The sequence below is a fragment of the Globicephala melas genome, chromosome 3, assembly GCF_963455315.2.
Source record: "Globicephala melas chromosome 3, mGloMel1.2, whole genome shotgun sequence".
Classification (NCBI taxonomy): Eukaryota; Metazoa; Chordata; class Mammalia; order Artiodactyla; family Delphinidae; genus Globicephala; species Globicephala melas.
In genome coordinates, this window is record NC_083316.1 from 89,610,160 (window position 1) to 89,637,892 (window position 27,733).

Here is a 27,733-nt window from a genome sequence, read left to right on the forward strand (position 1 = left end):
GAGTTACACAGGAGTTAGTGTGTGGGTAAACCTTCCCATAGCTCCAATACTCTCAACCTGTGCTTTCCTCTTTTTCTTCCACTTCCTAGAATACTGTGGCTCCTCCAGGGTTGAAATTAGGGAAAGACTGGGAGGGAAAGGGGTATATACATATGTTCTTGCTTACTGATATTGTCATGTGTTGGCATCAGCACAGTGTGGAGTACACTCCGTTCATGGAGTTTTCGGAGACCTCCCACCCCATCACTGAGATATGCTCTCTGGCAGTTCACCTTGATAATGGTAAATGAGTTCTTTAGGCAAGTTATTTCTTATTCCTTCCTCAGCCTCGAGCCGTATAGTAATGTACTTCCAGCTTCTCTCTGCTAGGATTCCTTGACCCCTGCCAGTGGCCTGTGGAAGAGGATTTAAGATAGCTTCAAGCCAACTCTCCCCTTTGCATGGAACACTCCTGGTCCAGGGAAATCACATCTATGCTTTGTTCCACGAAACTCTAAGGAGGGACCTCCTTCTCTTCTGCCTGCAAAGTGGCTGGCTCCCCACAGCAACTTCCCTTTAGGTTTCTCAGGAGTGATTGAGGTTGATTGCGGGCTCCTTTGCCCCAAGCTTGAGACAAGGGTTAAGATTTGGCTTAGGTTAGGGGAGGGCATCTTTAAAGCCCATTTCACTGTTTTTGAGCAAGAGAAACATATCTCTTATTCTTATACCTCTCTTAAACATTCCTCAAAATTCCCTTCTATTCCTTCTAGTATTTCCACTCTTTCTCAGCCTCTCCAAGTTCTTTTGTGGATTGGAGGTGGGTGTTCAGCTAAATCCCCAAATTGGTCCTCAGCTACCTATTTTGAAAGTCCCTGCTTTTGCTTTCCCACAACTCACTTTATGATGTAAATGAGGTTGAGCTCTTGTCTAATGGCCCCGGTCAAAACTGCGCTGTGTTAGCTCCATTTGAACATTTTGTTTTACCTACAACCAAACAGAATATTGGCAAAAGTTATGACTAATCCATTCATAGAGGCAATCATATAAATAGCCAATACACATATTCACAGACGCTCGACATAATTGTGCAATCTTGGAAATGTAATTAGAGCAATTAGATATGTTTATTTATCATATTGGTGGAATGTAAATGATTGATACAGATAGTAGTAGTGGCGTGTAGGGAAATAATACACTGTTGGTGGAGTATGCATTGGGATAGTCTTTTCTGGAAAGCAATCTGTCAGTCTCCATTAAGACAAGAACTGTGCACGTTCTTTGAGCCATCATTTCTATACCTCTTTTTTCTACCCTAGAGAAATATTTGTCCATGTACTTACAAAGGCAGGCCAAAGTCATTCATTGCAGCACTGCTTGTGAGAACAAAAGCTAGAGAAAACCTATCAGTGGCAGAAGAGTTAAATTAGCAATTTCCAAATCTGCCTTGAAGTTAGTGGTGTGGTATTAGTGGAAGGAATATGGGTCACTTCCAGGTTATGTTTTTTAACAAGTACGTGTACCTTCTCCATGCTTTTCCACTTATAGGATGAATATAATCAGAAGACCCTAGGACATGGCTGGCAACCAGATGGAAGGAGCTTAGGTTCCTGAATGGAGGAAAACAACCTATCAATCTGCATCACTCACATGGGACCAATTGGTGAATAAGACATAAACTTCTACTATATCAAGCCACTGACATTTGGGGATTTATTTGTTAAAGTAGCTAGTGTTACCCGAGTACAAATGATACGTAGCAGTTAAAAAGGAAGAAGTAGATTAGTATGTTTTGACTTAACCATATCTCAAAGATATATTAATGAAGAAAGCATATAGCATCACGTAGATTAAATAACATTATATATATATATATATATATATATATATATATATATATATATATATGTATAAACACAGAAAAAGTTTTGCAGGGTAAACACCAAACTAACAATAGTGAATGCTTCCAAAGAGTGAAATGGGATTGGGTATTGTGGTAACTGGAGACTTTTGCTTTGTATTATTGAAATTTTTATGAGAAGAATATTTCTTGTATTACTTGTGTGATTAAAATTATAAAAGAAATTGGATTGGCTCCCTGGGCAATTGCTTGGCTCGAACTTCTCATTTTTGTTTCTGTCCTCATTTATGTGAGGAAAATAGATAAAAGCTTCTCATCCTGCCCTGTTCACTAATATCCCATAATCAGTAGAGATTATTGGGAATAATTCCCAAATTAGGGTTTTTGGGAACCTAGTTATGAGGAAATGTATCAATAATTTAAAAAACACACAAAATACTCTAACTTGAGAAGACAAATGCTAATCAATCAATTAGGACACAAAAATAAATATATGCAGATTTAGAAATATTTTGAGGGGACTGTTAACGTAGCATTATCAAATTCATAAATATGCCTTTTAAAGAAAACTGGATTTACTCAACTGCCGTGACATCACCTTTCATCAAGCAACGATGGCGAAGCTTCGCATTTTGAATTCATTATGTCAACAGCATGGCAAGAACAGAAGCACATTTCCTCTCTGCACTGCTTATGGCATCCGGTGAGTCACTGCGGTATGTTTTCTAAGAGAGTAAGAATATCTGAAGTGCCCAGTCATGAGTGACCCAGAAAACAGCAGTAACAAAATGCCTTTTCTGCTCCCCTGCTACTCTACTTTTTATTCATTTCCTCCTTCAGGCCCGCTCTGCCAGCTGAGTCATTGACACATTTACACAACTGTAATTGGTGCCTCTTTGGCTACCCCTTGGGTTACCGAGGCAACTGCCTGTTCTTATGCCCTTTGAGAAAAACACCGTTATAGCCTCTCTTAGAGGCTCTGTGGCTTGGACTAACCTGGTCTTCTCCCACATCTTCATAAGGCCTCAACTTCAGATCATGCCTTAGGTACCACATACCACTTCCCTACAGGGAGGGAAGCTGTGTAGGTTTAAGTCTCATTCCTCTCTTCTCCTCCTTTTCATTTCATTCCTCTAAACAGGGTAGGATTTGATCTTATACTCCCCATTTCTTTCCCCATTTTCCCCCAACATTTTCTTTTTCAACATTTCTTTTCCCCCAACATTTCCTACCCTAGTTTTATTCCATAATTCTTGCTGCAGCATTTAGTAAGATTCAGATAAAATGAAATAGCAGTGTATCAGTGTGCTTAGCAGGAACACCATAATGTTACTTTCCTTCCCTCGGTGTCTCATTCCTTATTTTCTGCAGGAGTTTATCAGTGTTGCGAAATACCAGCCAGGTAGGATTTTAAGCTGGGAGGTTTAGACTGGAATACCAGCTGTTGTGCTTTATGGAAGACGAAAATGGTGCCATCTGAAAAGGATGAGGGTGGTAAGGTGGGGCAGCTCAAGGGTGAGTTAGGAGCTAGGGAAGCCCATGGATGACAACTGCTGCCTGCAGAAGCTTGCTATGCCAAGGACCTTCTGCCATCGACAGTTACAACAGTTACAACATGGCAGTAAGCTTAGCTTCCAATACGTGAAAGCTAACCTCAGGGTAAAAGAAACGCAGCAAGGAAAGTCTAAATCCTACCTCACTGTGTATGTGATTGCTTACTAGTGCAAAGAGGAATTGTGGACTGAGCAACCAAAGTGGTGGAGGGATCCAGCAGGAACGAGAAGATGAATGATTGTCTTTCTGTAAGTCAAACTCTCCCTGTTGGTTGAGGTGTCTTTGCTCCACTCTGCAAGCCTCTGCTGACCTCATTCGCATGCTGCCAACAATTTGCGCACGCCTGTCACCCTCAGCCTGAGGCGTGCGAGGATCCTGATGTGACCAGCATACAGGCTCCTCCACTTCCTCTCTCCTGCGCCTGCTCTTCTGCCGTGGCTTGCGGGACCCTGCTTGTACTGTGGAGAGGCAGTCTTTCATCTGGTGCCTTCCTCATCTTTTTCCTCTTTTTGTAGAAACTCTGCTTCCCTCCCTCCCTCTCTCCCTCCATGTACAAGTCTCCTTGCTTTCCAGAGCTCCTTCTGAACCATCGGCTGATTCTGATTCTTACAATTTGAATGCTTCAAGTGATTGCACAATTGTCTCCCACTACCTCTGCTTGCTTCCTTTTCCTAAGTAATTTTAATGTCTTGTACAATTCTTTCTTTTCTGCCATCTTGGGATTCAAGTTAATGACCCTAATCTCATCCTCCTTGACTCGATTGAATGCTAATTTTGTCCCCATCTCCATCTGTCCCAATTTCATCCATCCCAGGCTCAACTCAAAAACTATCCCTTCTTCACAGTTTTTCCTGATTCCTGCAGCGACAACTACAATTTACCTGTTGTTTTTCTGGATGACCATATTCCTTTATTTGTACCATTTTATGTGTTTAAAATTTTTGATCTTGAATAATAAAGGTTTCCCCTTGTTAAAAGTAGGATACTTAAGGCCAAGAACTGTGTTTTATTCATATTTATATTTCTGTCAACCCTATTCCAGCACCTCCTTTTGCACTTGGCATGCAGAGTGCACTTAATAAATGCTAATTTGAAGACTGAATGATGACACCTGCCTCCTTATCTTTTCCTGTTACAGTGCTGCTTATTATAGTGCAGTAAACTACAACTCCTAAGCCTCAAGAATCCAGGAATCACTTCTCAAGTGATTCTCAAGAATCACTTCTTCAATGCTATTTCTAATAATATTCAATAATGTTTTTAAGCATATCTTGTATGTTGAGCCCTGTCCTAAATGTTGGTGAAAGAGTATTCTAACTAGCCCCAGAGGAAGCCACTTGTCCATCCCTAGGGCTGGGGGAGGACCCATCAGCCCACCTGAACCATGAGGCTTGACCAGGATTATAAAATTGGGGAAGAGTAGTCCCTAAAGCAAAGAACATGTGTCCATTCCATTTCCCACTTAACTTCTTCCTTGCCTCCCTCCTGTAGCCCTCCTCTAGAGTAGGCTAAGATGCAATTCTGAATAAATCCTATTTTGTTTAAAATCCTTCAGTAGCTTTCAGCATAAAGGGCCCACTTTAGTATTTAAGGCTTTCCTGAGCTTCCTGTTTCTGAAGCTTCCTCTTCTTGCACTAAGCCATATACATGCCCACCCTTTAATCATGACAACCTTCTTTTAGTACTCAAACCTGGCATGCTATCTTGAGCATCTGTGATTTCTTCACTTCCTATTTTTTTTTTCCTTTCTAAATGGTTTCTTTTCTTCATTTTAACCTGGTTTCTTAGTCAGCTTGGGCTGTCCTAACAAAATACCGTAGACTGAGTGGCTTCAACAACAGACATTTATTTCTCACAGTTCTGGAAACTGGAAAGTCCAAGATCAAGGGGCTGACAGACTCCGTTCTTGGTGAAAGCTTTCTTCCTGGCTTGCAGAGAACAGCCATCTCACTGTGTGTTCACATGACCTTTTCTTTTTGTGCACTTAGAGAGAGGGAGAGGGAGAGGGAGAGGGAATGAACTCTGGTCTCTCTTCCTCTTCTTATAAGGATACTAATCCCCTATTATAGGAGCTCCACCTTCATGACCTCATCTAAACCTAATTACTTCCCCAGAGCCTCACTTCCTGATGCCATCACATGGGGGAATAGGGTTTCAACGTACGGATTTTGAGGAGACACAAACATTCAGTCCCTAACAACTAGGAAACTCCTTTTCACCCTTTAAACTCAGTTTAAGAATCATACATCCTGGGAATTCCTCTTCACTTCTCTGTTTTATTTAAATTCTCTTCTCTGTTCTTATAGTATTATTTAGTTTGCTCTGTCATAGCACTTATCACAACTTCTATAACGGTGAGTTTACATGTCTGCTTCCTTTAGTTTTATTCAATTTTTGCATTCACAGCACAGCTCAGGGTCTGGCTTATGGTATGAACATGGAAGCTTTAAAGGATTTAACTCTCAATATTTTTCAGGCCCCTCTATTAAGTCCAAAATAAATAATTGCTTTGTTTATTTACTTTTCTCATTTTTAGAAGTGTTTATCTTGGGCACATTTATTATTTGATTGTAGAATTTTTTTTTTTTTTTGCGGTACACGGGCCTCTCACTGTTGTGGGCTCTCCCGTTGCGGAGCAACAGGCTCCGGACACGCAGCCTCAGCGGCCATGGCTCACGGGCGCAGCCGCTCCGCGGCATGTGGGATCTTCCCGGACCGGGGCATGAACCCGTGTCCCTGCATTGGCAGGCAGACTCTCAACCACTGCGCCACCAGGGAATCCCTGATTGTAGAATTTTGTGAAGCTTTCTATTCATTTCTATTTGGATGAATATGCTATTTCTAGTTGGATGATTATTAATAGTTGATGTTGTTATTGAAGCACTTATAAAATGGAATTATATTATTCATTTGCTTCCCTATCTCACTCTATTATGAAGTCCCAGAGGTAGGGTCCACATCCTATTCATTATTGCACAACCGATGCCTGGTACAGAAAAAGTGCTCAGTGAATGTTTATTGAATGAATACAAATACATATCCTGTTTTTCTAGCTAACCTCTCACCTCCTTGTAAAAGTACTGAAATTGACTCCTTTTTTCCACACTCTTTAGATCCCATCTTCTTGTGTCTTTTAAGAATCTCTGCTTATAAAATTTCCCCCTTCTTTCTTAACTAGGAAAAGGAGACACTAAGAAGAGTATATGCTGTCTGTTTGTGATGCCGTCACACCTATGAGTTCTAACTGGAGGACAGGGGCAACTAAATGAGAGGAGGCATCAGGAATCCCATGTGGCAAATTCACGTCATCTTCATGTCAGTCAGATGCAAGTGAAGACTAAGCAGGTCTAGGACACAGACAAAGAGCCTCTGAAAGTCAAGGTAGGATTGAGTCAGTCCCTTGGTTGAAACTGAGCAACAATCATTTGGAGAAAGGCTTTGTGGCTATCATTTTCTCCATTGTTAAGGGTTAGGAAATAATGTGAGGAAATGAAGAGGTGCCAGAATGAGAATCAAAAGGTCAGAGTCTTAGTGTCTATTTTTTTCTGCTTGCCAGGTGTTGTGCAGGTTATAAGTCCTAAGAGCCTTGGTTTCCATATCTCTGGTGTGGGATAATCACACCTATCCTCCTTTCCGCATACAATTGTTTCCCAAATCAAATGAAATGAGGGCTATAAAATCCACTGCAAATTGTTAGGATGTTTACCAGTGTGTGTGTGGGGTTATTACTGTTACTGTTATTTTATAGAGGAAATGGTATTCTTACCTACTTCCCAGGTTTACAGTGGTAATTAGACTGTCCACTTTGCTATATCCTGTACTACCGTTACACTCATTATATACATGTTTTCAAGAAAAACCATAACTAGTCCTCAAATAAGAGGACTTGACAGCACCATTTGTCACACCCAGTTCATCCTAACTTTACCTGGTAATTGGGGAAACCATCTATGTTAGCTCATTAGCTTTATCCCGAAGAAAAACAAACTTCTCATACCTTTCGGACAACTTGGAAGAAAGTGCCCACCCAAGTTATGTCCCTACCTTCCCACAGAAACTGGCAGACAGGGGTGCTGTCTCTCCTGATGTTTGCATTTCAAAGAGATAGCTCCCAGGTTCTTGACAAAGACATTTTGGGGTTATCAAGATGACAAAAAGTCTATCTAATTTTCAAAAGGTTTTATATACATTGCAAAAGGAGGAGAAAGCACTTAAAATTACGTTATCTAAAGTGAATGGTCTAAGAAAAAGAAGAGAGGTACTCTCATCCTTTATTTTCAACAGGGAGAATTAAACCTCTTCTTTTAAATTTTTGTATACCCTTACACAGACAACTAATTTAAGAGTTCCAAAGGTGAAAAAGTATTCAACTCAGAAAGACTGCACTGCGTTTTATTTTTTCTTATTGATTTGTGAGTGCTCACTCGTATTGAGGGTAGTATTTACCTTTCATACCCTGCACATATATTTCCATAGTACAGTTGACCCTTGAACAACATGGGTTTGAACTGTGCAGGTCCACTTATATGTAGAGTTTTTCAGTACATACAAAGATATACATGCAGAAGAACATCATATGTGAGATTTGTATTAAAGTGGATAGCCTATTTTTACATAGGCATAAAATGAGTGATATTTAACATAAAATTAATAATATGTTAGTTTTCTTATGGTTTTATAGTTTTGCTTTTAAAGAATTACATTACTGTACAGTATGCTTTTCTCTTATAATTGGAGAATCTGCAGATCATCACAGGTAAGTGGTTTTTTAAAAAAAGTAGCAATGTTTTTACTACTGTATTATGAATGTGACTGTAATACTGTATGCCATAAAAACTTTATAATGATTTATTCATTAGCGTATAGGCTAGGCTACCATGAAGCAATCATATTGATTACACTAGGCTACTGTAAAGCAATCATGTTGCTGCTTCTCTGTTATCAATCCATGAATCATTTAACCTGTAAATAAATATGAATTTCTGTTTCACATTATCTTTTCGTTTTTGATGTCTAGTGTTAGTAATATGTATAACACCTGCAGTGTTTTGTATCATATAAGACAATATTGATATAGGTACTGACAGACAATTCATCTTGTGAACTGATGATATAAACTTATGTTATCAATAAACACAGTACAGTACTGTAAATATATTTTCTCCTATGATTTTCTTAACATTTTTAATCTAGCTTAGTTTATTATAAGAATACAGTATATAAGACATATAACATAAAACATATGTGTTAATCGACTATGTTATCGGTAAGGCTGTTAGTAGTTAAGTTTGGGGGAGTCAAAAGTTATAGGTGGATTTTCAACTGTGCTGGGGGTCAGTGTTCCTAACCCTCTTTGTTGTTCAAGGGTCAACTGTATTTCTTTTGTTTTCTAATTTCACAGTATGTTTTACTACACACAAATACTAAGACTCCTTACCTCCAGGAGGCTGGGAGGAAGCCGCAGTGAAATTTCATTTGATTGAAATGGTCAAAGTCTAAAAATTCATTGTGAAAGCAAAAAGAGCTAGAAATTGGAAGGTCTCTTCTCTGCCAGCCCTCTTGGAAATATCTGAAAAACACTTTTAACACAGCCTTAAGTTTAATGAACATAAGCAATATTAATTAATCTAGCAAAGCTTCCTTGCAATATTCTGCCAAATTCTAGAACTTCTGCTACGTACATCTAGTCTATGAGGGCTAAATAAGAGAGCGCCCTTTCTGTGCTACCCCGCCCCCCGCCCAAAGGCATGCCTTCCTGATACTTGGGCTTGATTCTCCGAATCTCTGGGGTTGATAAATTTTGCTGACGGTAGGTAGGTATACAGCACTACACCATTAAGGTCATAAGTAGTGGCATAGCTTGCTTCCTCTTGCTTGTTATCACCATCATCTTTCTCACTTTCCTCAGATGCTTTTCCTTTGCTGGTTAGGGTCCATTCTGAAACCTTTGTGATTCCCCTACTCCCAAGAAGCTTCTGAGAGTTTCTCTTTCTCATGAGTTCTCTGACCACCAACCTGCTCTACGTGAAACATCTCTGTTACAGCTAATCACACAACACATGCTTTTTACTACGTAAATGTACTTAGAGTAATGAGTCACCTAGAGGTAATCACTGATGTAGAATATGATACTGCAAGTCAGCAGTTTCCTCCTTCCCCTAGAAATCCTACAATACGTAAAGTTTTCCTAGTTTCAACCATAAGATGTTGGTAATTAACCTTATTAGCAATCATGAAAAAGGCAATGATTTTTCACTTTTTGGAGACACAGACTCTTTTGAACTATTGAGAAGGAAGGAGCCCAAAAGGACAAGAGGAGCCCCATTTAATACAGGGAAACTGCAATTCGTTAAAACTACCCTAGCAGTGTACAAAGACTTAGGTGACAGCCAAGCTTTAAACATTTAGTCAGTTGGTTATTTGGCATTATGCCTGTTAAACATACAGATGATTGATTTCATTTTTAAATCACTAGACCACATCATCTTGATGTTTTGACATTTTGTCCATGGCCTCAGCACGCAGTGATTTTAAAGAGCTCTCTACTGCCGTCTCATGGTGAAAGAATGAATGGCTGGGAGTTAGGAGGCAAAGCTGGCTCTACCACTAGCAGGTAAGTTTGGGTAAATTGGATGATTTTGGGTAAATTAATGTGTGTGGGCCTCAGTTTCCTCTTTCATAAATTGCAAGTTGAATTGATTATAAAATTCTTTAAATATAGAGCTGTCTAATTGGCAAGAAAAATGCTTAGAACTCTGTGAATAACTTTGCATAAAGCCATGCATTTTGGCTTCTGTGCAGTTTTCATTTGACTTGTAATGTACTCCCTGACTCACAGGTTCAAGTGATTTATAAGGAGTTCATGTCATCCCTATGAATTAATACACCCATATACTCTTCCTATCCCAGGGCTTAGGGGCAACTTCTTCTTTTGAATACAATAACGGCATTCTTCATGAGGATAATTGAAAGCTTTTGCCCTCAACCAACAAAACAGGCTTTAATCAAAAAGTTGAATGCAGAGATTCCTCCTCAGAAGTTGAATAAATCAAGTACAAACCAGGATGCAGATACAGAGGATCAAAGTGGAAATTACCTCTGCCGCTCCCTTGAAGAGCAAATTGTTTTATTGACTTTTCTTCAACACAGTTCTTGTTCTGCCTTGTAGCGGTTTTTCATATTTGCATTTTTTTAAAAAATAAAATTTGATGATCTATAAGGAAGGAGACAAAGATCTTTGACTAACACAGCCTCTGTCTTGCCAGAGGCAGAGCTAACTTTGGCATTGTACTTTTTAATTACAGCGGAGACTTCCATGGCCTCCCGAGTAAAAGCCTGCTGTGTCCTTTCCTTTCAGAAAGCAGACAAGGGTGTAGGTAAGAAAACAAGGGCATCTCAGTCTTCCCGAAAATGGGAGCCTGAGATGCTTATGTCAGGAGGAATTGCTTGAGCAATGTCTGTCCCTATCCAGACTTTAGCTTTCTGGGGATTGGCAGAGATACAGTGAATCCCTCTCTTGAGAATTTCTGAGGGACACACACGACAGGCCTCGTTTTACAACTTAATCAACCCAAGGGGTATGAGCAGCAATGCTTTGCCTGATAGTTATGGAAGATGAAAGGAGTCTCAAAGTCGAATGAAACTGTATTATTCAGCTGCTTTCATTTACTCTAAAGGCATCCCACTGTATAGGTTATGCATGAATTTCTCCCATTTGCAGGAGTAAAGCACAGTAACCAAAAGTCATCAATGTTTTATAAGCTGTGACTAATCTCTTACATAGTCTTTCTCTGTGTGTGTGTGTGTATGTGTGTGTGTTCAAAATCTTTTCTACTGGCTGATATTTAGCTGCTACTTTATGGTACTATTATTATTATCTTCTAGATCACTTGAGACCATGGCATCTGTGGGGTTTAGGATTGATAGTGTTGTTAGGGAAGCCTGCGCTCCCAAGCCTTTAGAGGGCTTTGAATTATTGTGTTTGAAAATGGCAACAAATAAATCTGAAGCTTTGCTTTCCAGAAGCGGCAGCATGGTGCATTTCCAGCATCCTCTTGGCTTTCACGGAGCTGTTGCCACCCAAAAATAGTGGTGGGCTCATAAACGTTCAGCAAATCATGATAATGAATCTGGCCAGGGCAAACGTAGCCAGTGTGTGTTTTTTTAATCATGCATCATTTAGTACAAAGAGGACTCTTGGATGTTTTGGCAAATTAATTTGTATTGCACTTCAGAGGAGGGAGAAAGCAGCTGGGCTCTAGCCCGTGGAGCTGTACTGGCTGGATCTGCTAATAAGGCTGCCGCTGCCACGGCCTCCTATGAAAGCACAAGTGGAACCGTTAGGCTCAGAGAATTCTCTGGAGCTTCCCTCCAGGGTTTTGGTTGAAGCCACGTCAGTCCTTCTCCAGTGGTTCCCAGAGTTCCTATTGTGCTTTGTCAGAAACTTCAGTGAAGCAACCAAGCAACCATTTCCAAAAGAATCATCCTCTATAATTTAAATATCAGTCACAAGGCCACCTTCTTTGAAATCTGATTAAATATGTACTCCTGGATATTTTTACAATTCAAATGTAACTCCTGCCTGACCACTGTGTGATACTTTGTATAGCCCGTCATGAAAAGTCTTACGTGGCCTAGGGATTTTTCTAGGTGTTGATTTAAAGGCAAATGGTCTGAGAGAAAACCACATTGGAAAAAATTTTTTAATTTACTTTTCTTAAGGAAAGATCACATGGGAAATGGAAGGAGAGAGAGCTGTATGTTAATACACACATACACACATTAGAAATCTTCCCCAGTGTCTATCATTGTAACAGCCGCTGCATGAATGGCTGCTGTTACCCCCAAACTCTCCATCATTAAATCTCATCTTCCAACTGAATTATACCCCAACAGCCAGCACACACGAGCAACCAGGTTTTCTTTTCTTCTTCAAAATCACCTCTCCTTTTTTTTTTTTTTTTTTTTTTTTTTGCGTTACACGGGCCTCTCACTGTTGTGGCCTCTCCTGTTGCGGAGCACAGGCTCCGGATGCACAGGCTCAGCGGCTATGGCTCAGGGGCCCAGCCGCTCCATGGCATGTGGGATCTTCCCGGACTGGGGCACGAACCCGTGTCCCCTGCATCGGCAGGCGGACTCTCAACCACTGCGCCACCAGGGAAGCCCTCACCTCTCCTTTTTGTTCGGTTGCCATTCAGTCCTTTAAAAAAAAAAAATTGGGAATATATATTTTTGATGCAAAGGCTCTATTCTTTGATTGTTTTTCCGGTTCTGCCCCTTAACCATTGCTAGAGTTCTGCAGGAACTATCCTTGCTCCTCTGCTTAGAGGGCAGAGGAGTGGGAGAAGCCACAGAACTTTCTTTAGCAGGAGGGAAGGAAGGCTGGGACTATGCATATTTTAATAATTTTTTAATGGTTACAGTCTTTTCTCTAGGTATACATCACCTCCTTCTAAAAATGGATAAGAAAATCGTGCTGTTTTCTGTCTTTCAGAGGAGCTCCAGGGTACCAGGGGTAGCTGAGGCCTGGGGTTAATTTAAGGTATCTTGTAATGGAAGTGTGTCTCTTGAGACCTTGCAGAATGGAGTTGGAGTTAACAGAGAGACTTAGGAAGAGTAAAGGCTTTTCATATCATTTAATACCATCATTTAATACTAAAATATAATTTTTTTAATATTTTGAGTGATGAATAATTCTATGACAACCTTCATCTGTAAGAGTTTAGCATGTTAATTAATTTATACTTTAAGCCTATGTGTTTGGTTATTTGGTTGCTAAATGGTTTCAAGGACTCTAGTCCTTGGAAAGGCTGATTGGCAAGTGTTTCATGGTATGATCCCTTCCAATAGACTTTGTGATGATGATGATGATGATGACGAGAGCTAATATTTACGGAGAAGCTTATTTGTGCTGTGTGTTTGAGAACTTTATGTGTATTAATTTAATCTTCATAACAACCTCATTAGTAGGCACTCCTATTATTTCCATTTTTCATATAAGGAAACAGAGGCACAGAGAAGTTAAGTAACTGTGAACTGGGCTTGGTGCCAAGCTGCTTGTATTCACTGAGCACAAGTAGTGATGCATTCACTGTGCAGCCTTTAATAAACGGCCAAACAGAACTTACCCTAGGGCTGCCTTTGGTGGGCTATCAGCCAGTTTGCCACCTCTGCTTGACATTTATCTCTATTAGAAACACAGATTGGAAAGTTGCCACGGGCTTCTGATGTCAGATAATGTGCCATCCAGCTACACATTAATAAATAAGGATAGGAAATAGAATCACAGCGTTTGGCCTTTCTGTGGGAGAAAGACTATGGACTTTGGGGCACCCAGTTTCTGAACAAATTAAAGACACTTCTATAGAATTATGGTTAGCAGTTTTCAAATCTGAGCATCTGCTATTTTGTGCCCAGTACTGTGCCAGGTAGACGTAATAGAAAACATAAAAGAAGCAGAAAAATACTATTAGCAGTTTTAGAGCCACCTACAACTTTGTCGGAGAAATATGACAACACACTGGCAGTAATAGTACATGAGCACATTTGAGTAAGGTTCAGGGTGTGCTGTTCAGATAACGAGTATTAAGGGAGCTTTGTATTGCATAGTGGAGACTGGACCTAACACAGGGGAAACACGTGACTGTTTCAACAGTTCCATCATCCACAAGCCCTGGGAAATATAAAATGTCATCCCATGTTTACCATCTTCAAAGCCTTGAAATACAGCATGACTATCAGCATTGAGACAAAAATTGGCCAGTGATATTTTTCTGCATTGACTTTGGATTCATAGATGTGCAGGTGAGTGTTAGAATCAGTACTGCAAGGTGCAGGGTGACTTCTACAAGTGTCTTTGCCACATGCTGTAAGGCTTGGGTCATTGTTCTTCACTGGTCCCGAAATGTCCAGTGACATGGCATGGCCCAAATAGCTAAACCCTTCATTCTGTATAAGCAGAATTGCTACTATGTGTCAGGTTCTCTGCTAGCTTTCTGAAGATATTTCAAATTCTAGGAAGGCCAAGTGCAGAATTTAGTCTCAGAAAATCTGTGTTCTAATCCTGGCTCTTTCCTTAATTTACATTGAGGCGGAATAAAAGTCAATTTACTTACCTTGGCTTCAACTCCACATTGTGAATGAGAAATCGGCCATATCTGTTGTTCATAAGCTGCTCCGTGGAGTTCCGTGGTTTCTTTCTCAGCGTTGCTGGGGATATTCTGGAACAGTGGTTCTCAACAAGGGCCAGTTTCCTACTCTCATTCCCAGAGGACATTTTGGTCATGTCTGGGGAATGTGTTCGCTACTGGCATCTAGTGGGTAGAGGCCACAGATGTTGCTAAACACTCTACAGTATATGAGATAGCTCTCGTAACCAAGAAGTATGTGGCCTAAAATACCGATAGCAGGCAGGTTGAGAAAACTTGCCATGGAAGATGTGTATGAGCCTGAGCCTCTAACCCACTAATGGCAAAGTACAATCATTTTTATTTGCTGGGTGCAGCAGACATAAATTTGACAGGCATAAACAGATGTTCAAAGCTTAATTTTCTTTATTTCCTATAATTGAGCTTAAATTGTTTCTTAATTCCCTCACTCTGGTTCTCAGTAAATTCAGAGTGTGCACTAAGGTATTTCAAGGTTCTGATCCTTTCTTTTCTTCTCTTCAGCTCCCAATCTACCTCTGGGGCTTGAAAACCATCCTGGAATTGGGAGGAAGTGGATGTCTAGTTCACGGCCACCTTTGGTTCTACACTCTTACCTGCAGCCATGCACCCCTCTTTGCTAATCTTCAGCCACCAGGTTTGTTTTTTATTGAAGTATTGTTGATTTACAATATTGTGTTAGTTTTAGGTGTACAGCATAGTGATGCAGTATTTTGGGAGATTATATTTCATTATAGGTTTTACGAGGGTATAATTTCTTGTGCTATACAGTAAATCCTTGTAGCATATCTATTTTAAAACTAGTAGTTTTTATCTGTTAATCCACACCCCTACTTTGTCCCTCCCCACCCCTCTCCCTTTTGGTAACCACAAGTTTATTTTCTATGTCTGTGAGTCTCTTTCTGCTTTGCATATACATTCGTTTGTATTATTTTTTAGATTCCACATAGAAGTGATATCATATAGTATTTGTCTTTCTCTGTCTGACTTATTTCACTAAGCGTAACCTTCTCTAGGCACATCCACGTTGCTGTAAATGGCAGTATTTTAAGATTTAATTTGTTTAGAGATGTTCACAGCAAAACCGAGGGGAAGGTATGGAGAGTTCCCATATACCCCCTGCCCTACACATGCACAGCCTCCCTGTTACCAACATGCCCCACCAGACTGGGACCTTTGTTACACCTTATGAGCCTACACTGACACAGCATAGTTACCCAAAGTCTATAGTTTACCTTAGGTTTCACTCTCGGTGTATATTTTTTGGGTTTGGACAAATACATAATGACATATATCCATTGTTATGGCATCATACAGAATATTTTCACTGCCTGTTCATCCCTCCCTGCCCCTCCCCTAACCCCTGACAACCATTGATCTTTTCACTGTCCCTCCCTCCCTCCCTCTCTTTCTCTTTCCCTGAACCTCCCTTTTTACTATCTATTTGTCTGTCTATCTATCTATCTAGCTAATCTTTAGTATAGGTAATAATTTCTGCTTTTGATTTAGGACACTAAAATTTAAATCCCTAATGGCAGGGCAAGGGTTTATTTGAAAAGCATCGCATATCATTCATTCATTCAAAGAATATTTATTTTTCTAGATTCCACATATATGCATTAATATATGATATTTGTTTTTCTCTTTTTTGACTTACTTCACTCTGTATGACACTCTCTAGGTCCATCCACATCTCTGCAAATGACCCAATTTCGTTCCATTTTATGGTGAGTAATATTCCATTATATATATGTACCACATCTTCTTTATCCATTCCTCTGCTGATAGACATTTAGGTTGCTTCCATATTCTAGCTATTGTAAATAGTGCTGCTATGAACATTGGGGTGCATGTGTCTTTTTGATTTATGGTTTTCTCTGGGTATATGCCCAGTAGTGGGATTGCTGGGTCATATGGTAGTTCTAGTTTTTTAAGGAACCTCCATGCTGTTTTCCATAGTGGCTGTATCAGTTTACATTCCCACCAACAGTGCAAAAGGATTCCCTTTTCTCCACACCCTCTCCAGCATTTATTGTTAGTAGATTTTCTGATGATGGCCATTCTGACCTGTGTGAGGTAATACCTCATTGTAGTTTTGACTTTCATTTCTCTAATGATTAGTGATGTTGAGAAACTTTTCATGTGTCTCTTGGCCATCTGTATGTCTTCTTTGGAGAAATATATATTTAGGTCTTCTGTCCATTTTTGGATGGGGTTGTTTGTTTTTTTGATATTGAGCTGCATGAGCTGCTTGTATATTTTGGAGATTAATCCTTTGTCGGTTGCTTCGTTTGCAAATATTTTCTCCCATTCTGAGGGTTGTCTTTTCATTTTGTTTATGGTTTCCTTTGCTGTGCAAAAGCTTTTAAGTTTCATTAGTTCCCATTTGTTTATTTTTGTTTTTATTTCCATTTCTCTAGGAGGTGGGTCAAAAAGGATCTTGCTGCGATTTATGTCAAAGAGTGTTCTGCTTATGTTTTCCTCTAAGAGTTTTATAGTGTCTGGACTTACATTTAGGTCTTTAATCCATTTTGCATTTATTTTTGTGTATGGTGTTAGGGAGTGTTCTAATTTCATTCTTCTACATGTAGCTGTCCAGTTTTCGCAGCACCACTTATTGAAGAGGCTGACCTCATTTGCCAAGCAGAAATAGAGACACAGATGTAGAGAACAAATGTATGGATACCAAGGGGGAAAGGGGTGGGGTGGAAGGAATTGGGAGACTGGGATTGACACATATACAGTATTGATACTATGCATAAAATAGACAACTGATGGGAACACACTGTATAGCACAGGGAACTCTACTTAATGCACTGTGGTGTCCTAAATGGGAGGGAAATCCAAAAGGGAGGGGATATATGTATATGTCTGGCTGATTCATTTTGCTGTGTAGTAGAGGCTAACACAACGTTGTAAAGCAACTCTACTCCAATAAAAATTAATTTTAAAAAAGGAATATTTATTGAATATATATTCCATGGATAAACCCCTTGACCTAGTCTAGTGCCTAGAAGATTAGATCCTACTCCTGCTTGTATTATTAACTTGTGATATGATTCTGAAAAAAGCCACTTAATCTTCATATGGCTCAATTACTTCATCTTTAGCATTTCTGTGGTTTTATTTTAATGGTTAGACATACGTGTCTTTTTCTCCCACTGGCCACCCCTGGCATATATAACTTTTTTAGAATCTATTGTGTATGTAAATGTAACTCCTAGGTTTAATGCTTTAAACTACCCATGGCTAAATACTCAAACAGTGCTGTTTCACCATTGTTATCATTTTTAGCAATCATTATCTGATAAACTGCACAGCAAATAAAAATTGCTGATCTAATGAATGTAAGCCATTGCCAACCCAAGAACTAAAATCCATTTTGACTACAAATAAACCTTCTGTATTTCAGATAAAGTCTAAATTATAACATGTCAATTTTTATTCAAAGCAATCTGACAAATAAGTCAATTCAGCTGAAAACAAGGTAAAATCAATCCATTCTTCCTTTCTTTCCATTTAATTCCCTGAGTTTGGGCAAAATGTAATCAAGGCAGGGTCATGTTGAAAGCTAACACATTTATCTGGTGGGTCAGCTTTCTGATTAAAGAAGGAACATTGAACTTCTAGTCAGGACAAACTTCTGGAAAGTGTAGCTTTTCAGTCATGTTTCATCTGCTATTGGAGTCATTTATTATGAAATCCATTCATTTAAAGAAAGGTGTAGGTAATTAGATTTCAACTCAAAGCTTTGCTATCTGGTGGGAGCTAACATTTTAAGGGGACTTTTTGAAGGGCACATTTATATGGGGCCTACTGTTGGGTCCCAAGGGAAAAAAATCACCTACCTACCATTGCTAAACCTCATGGCATACTTCCAAAATACTTCCCTGGAGGTTCTCTGTCCCTGTTAATGCCCATATTTCTACCTCTTCTTAAAAAACGGATTATCTTGTTATTGATGTTGAATGATAAGTCTCTGAGTTCACATGTTCACATTGACCTTTGAATTAGAGTAGCTTATAACTCTATCAGCTGACTGTGTAACTCATTCTTCCTAAAATTCTGTTTGAAGGTATGACTCTAGCTGCATTCTAGTCTCCAGTTGGAATATGCACCGTGTTTAAAAGTGTGCTTGTGCACCCACAGATGAGAGGCAGAAAGAGTAAAGAAGGAGTGCAATACAGATCTTGCTATAGGTCCCATTATTGTTCTTCCCACAGTCTGATTGATTGTAATTCTGATCCCCATGCTGGCTCTACATTGGGTAATTATGGAATGCTGGGTAAAGCATTCACCTACCCTCTCTTCCCTTGCCAGGGTATCTGATGAAGATGGTGATGGGCTCTAAACAGTTTCTGTTGATGTTAGTCAGCATATATTAAAAGCCTAGTCTAGTACATTTTCTGCAAACATGAATAAGCCAGGATTTTTGTCCTTTAAAAATTCACAAGTCTTTAAGATGAATAACTAAAGAAAAATAACTTGTATACCACTATCATCTGAAATTTCATTTATAGGAGATAGTGTTATGGTGTTTCTGTTATTACAGATTCAGTATTGGTTGGAGTTACACCAAGATCCCTATCATCTAGCTATTATGTAGGTGAGGAATATGATACTCAGCTAGATCACTTAGATGCTTCTGCTTTACATATTCTGTTCTTAAGGAGATCTCTTAATGCCCCCGTATTCAAAGTGAACACAGTCAAGACTCATCTCTTGAGCTAATAAGATCTAATCTGTAGAAAAATCTGACTGCAATTGTTTCTTGTTAAATGTTCATTTATTCAGAGAAAGCACAGAAGAGTTTATGGATCATTTGAAGCTTATCAGGATCTATTTAATAAAGAGAGGCAGTTGGAACTGCATATTTTCAGTTGTGCAAAAGGAAATTAATAAGAGATGGATATAATCATGGTTTCTATGAAAGGCAGCTTGCAACACAGGTAACATTGCCTCCCACTGAGTTTATGTAGCAAGATAAACTCAGCTGTTGATTGTCTTGTGCTGTTGTGCAGAGGCCTGTCACAATACAGTATAATGGGGATGTATCAAAGTACCATCCCCCCCTACAGGTCAAAGCATTCTAATACCTTGTATTTATGTAGCACCTGGCCCCAGGGACCTCACTGTTTTGTGTGCTGACACACAACATTACTCCCTGATTACATTTCGCAAGCCCCTGCAGCCACTGGGTGACCGCTGTGCAAATCCAGCCATAACTGCATGCTTCGAGTGTAGAAACAGGATGGTACTTGGAAATCCAGCCCCAAGTTTGAACTTTAAGTGCAATGCTACATGATGAATTAAAGGCAAGGAGGCTTGGGCTGGCCATCAGAAAGGGCTTTGTCTCCAGAACACCATTCAGTGTAAAATTAGGTTCAAGGATAAAGTACTCATGGCTGGTAGTATTTAAAAAAAATGACTAGGCATTATAGATTATTATTAAGAAGTAAAGTTAGAGACCAGTTATCAAGAGAAAGGTTGTCTGAATTGTTGGTCCAGTCTAATCACCATGTATTTCCTGTGATTAGACTCATCACGACACAGTAAAAGAACTATGCTTTTTGTTTTTTGTTTTTTTTTTGCGATACGCGGGTCTCTCACTGTTGTGGCCTCTCGCGTTGCGGAGCACAGGCTCCGGATGCGCAGGCTCAGCGGCCATGGCTCACGGGTCCAGCCGCTCTGTGGCATGTGGGATCCTCCTGGACCAGGGGCACGAACCCGTGTCCCCTGCATCGGCAGGTGGACTCTCAACCACTGCGCCACCAGGGAAGCCTGAACTATGCTTATTTAAATCTATATCATACCACAGCTCTACTTGTGGGAGAAAACTCTAACAGAGGCAGGAGAAATTTGTGGCTCAGGGAGCATCAGACATGTCCAAGCTATCTGGGAACTGGCAGACCTCCCAGTGCAGCAATTTAACACATTTACTGGGGATAGTGGAATACCTCTGTATATCAAAGGGATGTATATTCAGTTTTTCTCAATGTATTTTCTGGATGTGTGTATCGATACTTTCCCTGACTGTGCTATGAAGTATACAGGGTCCTCAGAACCCAGAAAAACATGTGGCCATGATTTCCACATAACAGTAATGTCTCCAGGGTAGACACTTATTTATAACAAACTAATGGTGTTGAAAATCACCCCTCCTACCTGCCCCTCTTCCTGATGTCTTTCTGGTACATGGCCTAAGGGCAATGATTCCTTCTCTTCTGTCATTAGCTTGGCCTGTTATTTATAGGTAGAATGATAATCCTCTTAGTTTTGTATGTGAGAAAATCCAATAAAACCTTCAAGATCAAACCCCAAATAGGACACCAGTTACAATATTGAATAACTTGCCAACATATTGTCATAACCATCAGAATGAAGGAATGGAAAGAAATTAATAACTATGGGTCATCAAGACGAGGGTAGGGACATTTTCTTCCACACTCAGAATGAATGAGTGTACGATAACTCCAAGACCTTTGTAGAGCTCCACTGCTGTGACTCTTGCCTTAGGCTCAGTGCTCTCTAGTCTTCTTCTGGTTGCTTCACTCCCCACAGGGAGAGTAGTGCACTGGGGACCAAGGGGACATGTCCACTGAAAACCCACTCTCCCCTTATAGTACACACTCAAGCTACCACAACCTGATATCAATTGGTTCCAAATCCAGTTCCATTGATTTTGTGTGCATTTTTACCAGATTCCTCTAAGTCTGAGGACAAGGGACAGTTGTTTCAGGGGTGTGTGGGTAAGGCTTAGATTTCTGGGTTGCGTGTCCCAGGTATGCTTGTGTGGTCCCTCACCATGTGATGAGTGGGAGAATGGGAGGGCAGGCATCCTGTGAGCTGGGGCCTCTCTCTAGTGTTGCCCTGCACCCTGCAAATACCAGGTGTGGGTCTGTGTAGACACACGCCAAACAATCTCAGTCAGCACCCCTACTTCTACCAATACATTCCCATAGTGAATGTTAGGCTTCTGGCTCTAGGAATAAATTTTTACTTTTCCTTGAATTGCTACAAAGCACTGCCCTTCTGCCTTTTTGTTAAAACCCAAAGGCCAACCTCAGATTACATCCTCCTTTTTCAATCTTCTCCAGTCTCTGTAGGGACAAAGAATGCCAAAGGCAGCACACATGTACTCAGTCAAGAAAGTAACTTTGGACATGATAGTCTGCACAAATGGTTAAGGCAATTAGGTGCCAGTGGGCATGGTTGTAATGCTCCGGGTGAAATTATGTTCAGGGATTTTGTTTGTGTGTGTACCTGATTTTCCCCCTGGTCTACTTTATTCCTTGTTCCTTGGAAATCATTTTCATATCCCCTGTTTTCCATCAATGATTTCTTTCTATATGCCAAGTGTGAGCCTGACAAGGCCCAGTACTAGCAAGACTTTGAGTTAAGTACACACAGTAGCTGTTGTGGGATTAGAGAATTGAGTGTCATTTCAGAGAAGTTAGCCACATCTATTCTCTTCTCAGTCTAACACCTCTCCTAGGCTATAGCTTCTGCCTTAGTAAGGAGAGGGGCACAGCCAAGGAATAAGAATTAGAAGACACTGAGAACTTGAGGGAAGGAAATGGGAGTCAGTGAGGAGGTGAAAGGCACACAAGGGAGATGTCAACCAAATTTGGCCTTTTATAAAATTTTAATGAAGGAGAGGCTTGGCAAAATGAATACCTGCTTACAAATTGTATCATAGGCATTTAGAATCATTTCCCAGGGTGAATCCCCCAAAGAGATTAAATGGGTCAGAGGATATTGATATTTTAAGACTCTTGATACCTAAAGTCAAACTATAATCTGTACTCTAACTGGAAGCGTCTGAGGGTTCCTACTTTATTGAGTCTTTGCCAGTATTAGCAATTACTTTTTTCTTTTTTATTATTTAAAAAATTCTTTGCCTAATAGCCAAAATGTTGCCTTACTGTTTCAATTTTATTTTCTATTATTATTAGTGAATCAAATGTTTTTGACTAACTCTGTGGGCTTCTATTTCCTCTTTCAAAATTATTTGTTTAGGTCTTGTGTGTGTGTGTGTGTGTACACACACACACACACACACACACACACACACATATATATATATATATATATATACAAGAATTCTAGTGTTTTACTTAGGTAAGCCTTCCTTTAAGATACCAAATGGCACAGCTAGCCTATGTATATACAAAGTGGCATACCATGGCAAAATGTACATAATGGCAAGATACCAAAGTGCACAGCTAGTGTTTATATGCAAAAAGTGACCAGTGCAATGTGTTTTAAACTCAATGAACTTTTTTTGTATGTCACCCATGCGTTCTCTTTTCCTTTTTATTTTATTTTTAAAAATTTTGTTTGAGATATTTTAGTGGTTGAGTAATTTAGGATGGGAATAAAGCTGCTTTTGTCCCATTAAAAGACTATTTTTAAACCCTGGTCATTTAAAATTCAACCAGAAGATGCTGTGGGTCACCAATTGAATCATAACTTTAGCTAATTCTAACTTGTTTTTAGATAAGCTAAAACTGATTTTTTTTTAATATAAACACTGATAGAAGACTCACATAGAGTGATTTTCTCAGCAGAAGAAAAAAATCAAAGAGCTTTTGCTCCTTTGAGAAATCCTATAGAGAGATCTGGTAAGAGAAAAGGAAGCTTGCACCAAGGATTTTCCCTAGGTTCCCAGAGACAGTAGACATGAAATGGCCACTTCAGTCAGAGTCTCCACCTGCTATAGGAGTCCACACTGAAGCCTTCTTTCACTTATTTTCTGGACTGGATTATTTCTAAGCAAGTTCTCACTTTAAAAACATAGCATATATATCATGAGTAAAGGATGGGAAGACATAGTAAAATGTACTTGCCTTTTAAACTAAATCAAACTTAATATTTTTTGGATGGCTCAAGAGGTTGCTTTTTTCATTCATTCATTTATCTGTTCAATTGGTATTTATTGAGCTTCATGCTTAAGGCATTAAGCTAGGTGCAAGGGGGATATAAAAACAAATCACTCTGGATCCTGCCTCACAAGCAGCGTGGTTGAGTAGGAACGATGTGACACATTCTTAAACTGAAATAATCCGAGGTGGAAGTGAGAAACATATGAGAGATTACCTGAAGCACCACGGATGTTCAGTATGGGGAGAGCATCCAAATAATCCCATCTTGACTAGACTTTCAAACTGTTGCTTACTATTCCATTTGCATTTGCTTGTGTGGTTGGAGCAGCTACATTGCAAATGGCAGACCTTCCCTCGTGTGCAGCCACAGACTGCCTTTGGTGTCCACCAGGGGATCCCTCCACACTTAAAGTAGGCAATTACTGTTTTATGGCAGTCTGGCATATTTTTCTTATGCTTTCATTTGGAATATTACTTCTTACCCATTGAGTATAATCTGACGGTACTGAACTAGAGGTCCTGTCCTTCTTAACTAAGTTTGGCACATGCTAAACCTCTAGTCCCACTCTAGAATTTGAATTCAGGGCAAAGTGACATAGTTCATCCTCACTGGATTGTTACTATAGTTTCTATTTCTAGTCTTGATTTCATTTCGTTTTTCTTTTTTCGAATTTTATTTTATTTTTTTATACAGCAGGTTCTCATTAGTTATCTATGTTATACATATTCGTGTATACATGTCAATCCCAATCTCCCAATTCATCCCACCATCACGCCCCTCCCGCTTTCCCCCCTTGGTGTCCATACGTTCTCTACATCTGTGTCTCTATTTCTTCCCTTTCTGAGTCTAGTTCTCTAATGTCCCAGAGGATATTTTTCAAAATCTTCACCTTCTGTAGGTTAGCTAGAGTTGGGTTTTTGGTGCTGTGTAGAACATCTGTTGTTTCCTGTTCCAGACCCATTTCCTACCCTCCTCCACTCTGCTCTCTGTCCAGGAGGCTGGCCTGAATGAACTATATCAACAGGCTTCTCTTTTTCTCTGGTTTCTGGTTGTGTTTTGACAAAAGGGAATTTCCATAGGCGGTCAGAGGAAGGAGGAGAGTGAGATCATATCACTTGGTCCCTTCCTTGTGAAGTGAACTTTGGGCTGCTGTGTCTCTCAACTAAGCCTGGGTTCTGACTGTACCGGATGATGAATTGCCATGCTAATTAAACACACAGCACTGTCAAGTCTCCTATACTAAAGTAAGGGGATTGGTGGAGATGAGGTGAGAGCCTGAGAAGTTGAATGGGATTAGACATGAACAAGGCTGAGAAATTTTTACTTCTGAATTTCCCTGAACCTCTCTTGATGGAAGAGGGAGCCTGTTCTTACCCCTTCCCCATCTGAGGAAACTAGCCCTCCTCTGCTTAAAGGTTTTCAGATTGCACTTGAGACAGTGCTAGAGTTCCCTCAGAAGTTGATGTCCATCTTCTTTTTTTTTTTTTAAGTTAGTTTACTTATTTATTTTTGGCTGTGTTGGGTCTTCGTTGCTATGCACGGGCTTTCTCTAGTTGCGGCGAGCGGGGGCTACCCTTCGTTGTGGTGCACGTGCTTCTCACCAGGGTGGCTTCTCTTGTGTGGAACACGGGCTATAGGTGCACAGGCTTCAGTAGTTGTGGCAAGCAGGCTCAGTAGTTGATGCATAGGCTTAGTTGCTCCGCGGCATGTGGGATCTTTCTGGCCCAGGGCTCGAACCCGTGTCCCCTGCATTGGCAGGAGGATTCTTAACCACTGCGCCACCAGGGAAGTCCTGATGTCTGTCTTCTTTAGCATCTACCTCAGTGTATTGCCTTGTGGCCCATGAAGAGAGTTAGGTCCCAACATTGCCTAGGACTGCTCCCCCGTGCCCCCACAAAGCCTATACATTGTGAAAATAAATGACCTTATAAAATGAGTTTGGAAGTGGTCCCTTTTCTTAAATTTTTTGGAGGAATTTAAGAATGGTTGTAAAATGGTAGAATTCACCAGTGAAGCCATCTGGTCCTGGGTTTTGCTTTGTTGAGAGGTTTTCTATTATTGATTCAATCTCCTTATTTGTTATTGATCTGTTCAGGTTTTCTATTTCGTCATGATTCAGTCTTGGTAGGTTGCATGTTTCTAGGAATTAATGAATTTCTTCTAGGTTAACCAATTTGTTAATATTGGTTAACACTACCCTAATATCAAAGCCAGACAAAGGTATTACAAGAAAAGAAAGCTATAGGCTAATATCCCTAATGAACATAGCTGCAAAAATCCTGAACAGAATACTAGCAAACTGAATTCAACAGCACATTAAAAGGATCATACACCATGACCAAGTGAGATTTAATTCTGGGCTGCAAGTATGGCTCAATATACAAATCAATTAATATAATACATCACATTAATATAATGAAGGAAAAAATAGAATGAAGAATAAAGATCACAGGGTCATCTCAATAGATGCAGAAAAAGCATTTGATAAAATGTAACACATTTTTCATGATAAAAACTAGGTATAGAAGAAATTAGGTATAGAAGGAATTTACCTCAATATAATTAAGTCCATATATGAAAATCCCACAACAAACATTATACTTAATGGTGAAAAGTTCTAAAGTTTTCCAGTAACATCAGGAAGAGGCAATGATGCTCACTCTCACCACTTCTGTTAAACATAGTACCCGAAGTCCTAGCCAGAACAATTAGGCAAGGAAACAAAATAAAAATAAAAGGCATCCAAATCAGAAAGGAAGAAGTAAAATTATCTCTGTTTGAAGATGACATGATCTTATTCATAGAAAACCCTAGAGACTCCACAAAAATAAAAACTGTTAGAATTCAGTAGATTTTGTATCATACAAAAATCAGTTGTGTTTTTATACAATAACAACGAACTATACAAAAAGAAATAAAGAAATTTCATCTGCAATAGCACCAAAAAGAATAAAATACTTAGGAGTAAAATTAACCAAGGAGGTAAGAGACTTGTACATTGAAAACTACAAAGCATTGATGAAAAAAGTTAAAGAAGACACAAATAAGTAGAAAGACATCCTATGTTCATAGATTGAAAGACTTCAAGGTGTTAAAATGTCCACACTACCCAAAGTGATCTAGAGCTTCAACGCAGTCTCTATGAAAATTCCAATGGTGGTTTTTTTTTATATAAAAAGAAAAAACAGTTCTAAAATTTATATGGAAACACAAAAAGTCCTCATAACAAAAGCAATCTTGAGAAAGAACAAAGATGGAGGCATAAAAACAAACATATAGACTAATGCAACAGAATAGAGAGTCCAGAAATAAACCCATGCATATATGGTCAACAGATCTTCAACAAGGGTGCCAAGAATGCATAATGGAGGAAGGACTGTCTCTTCAAAAAATGGCGTTGGGAAAACTGAATATCCACATGAGAAGAAAGAAATTGGACACTTATCTTACACCTTACAAAAGAATCAAGTCAAAATGGATTAAAGACTTAAAAATAAGAACTAAAACTGTAAATTCTTAGAAGAAAACATAGGGGAAAATGTCATAACATTGGTATGGGCAGTTATTTCTTGGTTATAAAAACAAAAGTACAGGCAACAAATACAAAAATAGACAAGCGGGGTATGTCAAGCTAAAATGCTTCTGCATAGCAAAGGAAATAATCAGCTGACTGAAAAGGCAACCTGTAAAAAGGGAGAAAATATTTGTAAACCATATATCTGATAAAGGATTAATACCCAAAATGTTTAAGGAACCTCCTACAGCTCAATAGCTAAAAACCAAGTAATCTGATTAAAAAATGGGCAAAGGACTTGAACAGACATTTCTCCAAAGAAGACACACAAATGACCAATAGGTATATGAGGAGATGCTCAACATCACTAATCATCAGGGAAACACAAATCAAAACCACAATGAGATATCACCGCCCAGCTAGGATGTTAGGATAACTAACAAGACAACAAGTGTTGGTGAGGATGTAAAGAAATTGGAAGCCTTGTATACTGTTGGTGGAAATGTAAAATGGTGTAGCCACTATGGAAAACAGTATGGAAATTCCTCAAAAAATTAAAAATAGAGCTACCCTAGCAACGCTGCTTCTGACTATATGTTTAAATCAGGCTCTCAGAGGTATCTACACTCCCATGTTTTTTGCAAAATTATTCACAATAGCCAAGATATAGAAACAATCTAAATGTTCACTGATAGATGAACTGATAAAGAAAATGTGGTATGAATATACAATGCAATATTATTCACCGTAAAAAGGAAGGAAATCCTGCCATAGGTG